Source organism: Nicotiana tabacum, chromosome 5 (assembly GCF_000715075.1).
Source record: "Nicotiana tabacum cultivar K326 chromosome 5, ASM71507v2, whole genome shotgun sequence".
In the NCBI taxonomy this organism is placed as follows: Eukaryota; Viridiplantae; Streptophyta; class Magnoliopsida; order Solanales; family Solanaceae; genus Nicotiana; species Nicotiana tabacum.
Genome location: NC_134084.1, coordinates 134905050 through 134911607, shown reverse-complemented (window position 1 = coordinate 134911607; position 6558 = coordinate 134905050).

Genomic DNA, 6558 nt, shown 5'->3' with positions numbered 1-6558 from the left:
ATTTTCAAAAACACCTTGATTATCAGAGGAAGCAGGGGGATCACCTGTAGACGCTTACACTGAGCTGTCCAAGGCGCATGGTGAGTTGAGAAGTTCTTATGTCACTCTAGCAAAGGCACACACCCAGATGAAAAAAAGGGAGAAGAAAAGAGACAAATTCTTTACTCGCATGTGGAAGGGTGTGAAGGGGCTGTGAAAAGTCCTAAAGCCTCAAGACCCAATACCATAGACCAGGCCGGTAGATGATGATGATGATACTCCTGTTGCTTGGTCCAAGGAAGAAGGAGAGGAGGATGCCTCTAAGTCAGACAGCAAGGAGAGCACCTGATGCAATATTCAGGGAGCACTCTCCACCATTTTACTCTATCATGTTTAGTTGCATTGGGGACATTGCAACATCTTTAGTTGGGGGTGGCTTCTTGTATAACTATTGTTCTTGCATAATTGTGGATAACTGTGAATATGGAAGATTGGTACTTTGGTTATTTTCATTTTGTTGTTATTGTATTTTCATGTGATGTGTGATATTATTATGTTTATTAGCTTCTATATTTTTGATTTATATATAGTATGTTTTATGTTAGTGGCGATGTATTTGGTGTTCTTTGTACCACGGTTCTTTTTCCAAGGATGCCAATTTTCTTTTTGAACCGGGTAATTGTTAGTAAATTTCTGTCGACTTTTCCCAATGATGGATAGCTAGGCAACTTTCTTAAGGGAATTAGTCTTGTAGTTTAGATATAGCTTATGTTAAGTTAGGAAGAATAAATGGTTTGAGTTGGGGTTTATGCCCATTGACCAAGTTGTGGCTTGCTTGGTACCAACATGATTTAAACCGCGGCATATGAATTTCTGGTTGTTGAAAAAAAAAATTGAAGTAAAGATGGCATGACTTTTAGACTCAAATTTTGGCTCTTTGATTCACTAAATAGCTTCCTATGCTATATGTAACCTCTTTGAGTCATTGGTTTCAATTGGATTTTGGATTTGTATTCCACTTGAGTGTTCATGTGTCATGTGTGGTGAGATTTATTTGAGTTCTTTTGCATTACTTGTAGTCTAGAACTTGCCCAGAATGTTCTTCAAGGCGAAATCATAGACTAACTTGGTTTGAAAAATGATATTAGGCCTTCTTTGGACCGCCATTACGCCTTAAATTTCCTACCCTTGGATATTTTCCCTAGTCAACCCATTTTGAGCCTTTAACCTTATTCTTTGGCAACCATGCTACAAGCTTTAATCCTTTGTTCTTTATTGATCTAGCTTTTGGCACCCTACCTCCCTAAGTACTTTGCAAGTGTAAACATAGGTTAAAAGCCTAAGTTTGGGGGTGAAGGTTGGAAAAGTTGTGATATGGAAGTTGTTTAAAAGGTGGAAGGTAGAGAAATAATAATAATAATAATTTGTGAAACCTTCCTTGATTTTGAAAAGGAAGGAAAAATATAAAAATAAATAATAAGAAGTTATGAATAAAGGGAAGATTAGGAGTGGAATGAAAAGTGAAGAAAGGATGGAAAATATTTTTGAAGGAAGTGGACTTTGATTGTAAATTTTGTAGTACATGGGGAGGTCTTGAGTCACTCTAACCAAAATTGTACCCCACCTTAACCAAAAATCCTAAGCTACAACCGTTTAAGTCCTAATTGATTTTGAACCAAGTTGTCTACTTTAGTGGAGAAATACATGAAGGGCAAGCCTATGGTACTACTTGTATGTATTTGAACATTTTTGTGAGAGAGGGAGTTAATTCTTTCCACTTGATGTCCCTTTTTTGTTTTGACTTAAGATTTATGAGTGTGGGATTCTCTCTTAAATGTGAGGGCACGTGAGATTTGAGTTGTAAATTTAATCTCATTTTCAATTGAAAGGAATGACCAAAGAAAGATAATTGTGATAGAGAGGCAAATTTTTGAAGCTTTAGTGTCATGACTTGATTTGCTACTTTGATTTGCATAGTGCTTGAGCACTTGAAATGTAATGAAGTTCATGAAAAGTGTTCGACAATTCATATGTTTTGGATTAATTGTTGGTACCAATTGAAGTCATGCGTTTGTGCTTGTAGTAGACCTTTTTGGCTTGGCATGATAAGGAAGCAATGTTGAGTTAAATACTTGGGTAGAAATTTTATCGCTTTCATTACTTGAGGACAAGCAATAGTTTTAGTTTGGGGGTTTGATAAGTTGGTATTTTTCCAACTTATCTTGTCTTTAAGCCTACATTTTTGCTATGTTTGAGGGATAAAATCATGTGTTTAATGCCATTTACTTCTATATTACAGGTTCTATGTGATTTAGAAGTGATCTTGAAGAAACCAAATGAAACAAGTCAAAAAGAAGCTAAAAAGAAGAAAATCTGGAAAGGGGCCCTAGTTGTCGCAATTGCGACATATTTATGGGAAATGCGAACAAAGCAATCATGGGAATTACGAGTGGACCTTCGCAATTGCGAAGGAAGACCAATCAGGAAGTCTTCGCAAATGCGAAGTCAACCAGGGCAGTCAACCTTCGCAAATGTGAAGTCCTAAAGTCAATAGTATGGTCATAGTTCGCAATTGCGAACTTGTGTTTGCAAATACGAACATCGAGCTTCAGTTCTGGGCAATTCTGTAATCTCACATTTTTTGGCCCCAAACCATTTAATACCCAACTTAGCTCATTTGTAAAATATATTTTGGCCTATTTTCAGTCTTAGGGCTAGAGAGAAAAAGTTTGGAAGTTAGGGTTTATGCACTTACACTTGGGTTTTGAAGATTTGAAGATTGTGGTTAAGAATTTTTTACTCCTTTGTACTCATTTCTTCATTTCCTTGCTTTGTATTGATTATCTAAGTGTGTAGTATTATATACAACACTTGAATTTTGTTTATGAAAATAATCGTATTTAAAGTGTGGATTAAATACCTTGTTTTGCTTATGTATTGAATAATTTTTATCCTTTTATGAAGTGAGTTATTGTTACTTTAATTATTCTTGTTCTTTAATGTTTCAAAAGAGATTAGCTAATCCTAGGACTAGCCCATTAACTCCGAATTAATTTTGGGAAAGATTATTTGGGGTTGGGAAAGATTAATTAACAAGAACTTGAGGCTTTAACCCTCATTTTATACGTTCTACCTAGGGATAGGATTGAACTACTTGTAGCTATAATCGGGTGTGCTTAATCTCTTAATTATTTTAGGGATAATTCAATTAGAAAGTCTTGTTAGTCTTTGGAAGAAGCTAATATAGAATTATTACACATGGCTAATTAACATAAACTCGCTCGTATTTGTAAAATCATGAAATACATTGGATCGTTACTTCAATGTAATTCCCGATGCATCCGTACTTATAGCCATTGATCATTTTACTCACTTTCTAGGTTAGTTTACATTTCCGCATTTAGGTATAAATATTTTCTCAAATCAATTCTACGTGTTTGGCATTGCATAATAAGTGATAATTCTCTTACATTCCTAATCACCTACATATTGTTCTTTGTGGGATTCGACCCCGACTCATAGTTGGGTATATTATATTGCATGTGACCGTGTCCATTTACTTTTTAGTAGTGGATTTGGACGTCATCAGTGATAGGAAGAAACTTCTCCAGAAATAGTTGAGAAAACTGATCCCAAGTCAAAGCTGGTGACCCAGCTGGTCTAGCCATACAATAATCTCTCCACCAAGTCTTAGCGGATCCGGACAAGCGAAAAGCAGCAAAGTCGACCCCATTGGTCTCCACTATCTCCATGTTCCTGAGAACCTCATGACAACTGTCTAAATAATCCTGGGGATCCTCAGAAGATCCACCGCTGAAAGTGGTAGTGAAGAGCTTGGTAAACCTGTCCAATCTCTACAAGGCATTAGCAGACATAGCTGCTCTATCGCCGGTCTGAGCTAACACTCCCAGCTGAACTGCTCCAACTGGCTGAGCTACTGGAGTCTGAAACTGGGGAGCCATCTGCTCCGGAGTGCGGGTAGCGGGAGTTTGTGCTCCTCCCACAGCCTGAGAGACAGCTGGTGCTACAAGAAGTAAACCTGCCCGGGTGACACTCTCCATAAGGCCCGCTAGACGGACCAGAGCATCCTGGAGTACTGGGGTAGCAATGAACCCCTCTGGGACCTGAGCTGGGACCACCGGAACTGCCTGGGCCGGAACCTCATCATCAAACTCAACTTGAGGCTCCGCCGCTGGTGCAGCTACTCTTGGCTGAGCTCTGCCCCTGCCTCGGCCTATAGCATGGCCTCAGCCTCGCCCTCTACCCCTCGTGGGAGCTGCTACTGGGAGCTCGGGCTGCTGATCAATGGATGAGGAAGTGTGTGTTCTCGCCATCTACGAAAAAAAAGTAGAAATTCAATTAGCATTGAGAAACCAAACCGCACGATAGGAAAGAATAGATGTGGAGTTTTTCCTAACTCTGTAGCCTCTAGAGGATAAATACAAATGTCTCCGTACCGATCCCTCAGACTCTACTAAGCTTGTCCGTGAATTGTGAGACCTAAGTAACCTAGAGCTCTGATACCAACTTGTCACGACCCGGATTTTTCACCCTCGGGAGTCATGATGGCGCCTACTTGTGAAAGCTAGGCAAGCCAATTAGTCCAATTATTTAACCATTTTCATTTTTAGTCCCTTAGCAATTCCAAAACAATGTAACAAAAGTAGCAGAGATAATAATAACAAAAATAGTGCAAAAGAGTAAATTGATAATTTAGATTAATACAAACTGCGGAAGTCTAAGTACAACCCTACCCAGAATTTGGTGTCAGAATATCACGGACCATCTATGAATACTACAAATAAAGTCTGAATAGAAATACACAAATCTATCTATAAATAAGTAAAAATAGAAGGAAATGATAGAAGGAGACGCCAAGGCCTGCGGACACCTGCAGGACTACCTCGGATCGCCTGTTGGACTGAAGGCAACAACCTCACTGCGGTCCAAAAGCTGTATCACCGGGATCTGCACACAATCCAAAGTGTAGTATCAACACAACCGATCCCATGTGCTTGTAATTGCCTAGCCTAACCTCGGCGAAGTAATGACGAGGCTAGGACCAAACCACCAAATAAACCTGTGCAGTTAAATCATATATAGCAGAAAAATAAAAGCAGATATTTACAGTTAAAGATAGGAGGGGGAAAGCATGTTGCGGGGAGTATCAGATAACAACAGAATACCCAAAGAGGAATGTAAAGAAACAAAAATTCAATTGCCAACAAGAATAAGAAAGAAAAAAAACACAGTATTCACTTTCACTTCTTTCTTGTTGCAGGCGTGCAACCCGATCCCAAATCATATAATACCGTGGCGGCATGCCACCAGATCCCATTTCATTTACTACCGTGGTAGCGTGCCACCTACTCCCATTTTATATATTACCATGGCAGCGTGCTACCCGATCCCATTTCATCTATTATCGTGGCGGCATGCCACGCGATCCCATTTCATATATTACCGTGGCGGCGTGCCACCCTCTCCCATTTCATATATTACCATGGCAGCATGCCACCCACTCCCATTTCATTTATTACCGTGGCGGCGTACCACCCGATCCCATATACAATTCAGCATCAGTCGTAAAAGAATCTCGGCAAGGGAACAAGTGTATAACAACAACATCGCGGAAAGGGAGACAGTATCATAAATAATAACATCCCGACAAGGGAACCCACAATGATAATCATCATATTAGGCATGAATAAATCATAACGGAGTCACAACAATTACAATAGTAGACTCACGGGCATGCTTGACACCGATGTATAGATACTTGTTACCATGTTTATACGTCGTACTCTACAATTAACATATAGCAGATAAGACACAACTCCTAATCCCTCAAGCTAAGGTTAGATCAAACACTTACCTCGATGCCACGAACACAATTCAAGCCTCAACTACCGCTTTACCTCTTGTTTCCACCACCAATTCGCTTGTATCTAGCCACAATTTACTTTATAATATTAATAAATGCTAAATGAATCAATTCTAATGCATGAAAATAGGTTTTCAAATGCTTTTCCCCAAAATTCAACAAAATTCAACAACCGGGCCCCCTTGGTCCAAACCCAAAATTCGGACCAAAACCTGATTACCCATTCACCCCCGAGCCCAGATATATAATTGGTTTTGGAATCCAACCTCAATTTGAGGTCTAAATCCCCAAATTTCAATATTCGTAGGTTTTACCCAAAATTCCCAATTCCACCATGAAAACCCTAGATTCTAGGATGAAATCTTGTAAAACGAAGTTAAGGAGTGAAAGAAATAGGTTAAAAATCACTCACTAGTGTTTTAGGGAAGAAAGAGTGTTTGAAAAATCGCCTCTTATGATTCAGGTTTTGAAAATTGAAAAATAACTGAAGAGTCCCGTTTATATACTCCTCTCAGACCCTCACCACGGACCGCATAAAAGGACTGCGGCCGTGGAGCTCCACCGTGGACCACGAAATATCGAGTGCAGCCGCAAAGATTCAGCCCTGCTCACCGCTGACGCATAAATCCTACCGCGGTCGCGAAGCCCCTACTGTGATCGCGAAGACCCCACCGTGGACAGCGGAGCTTGGTTTC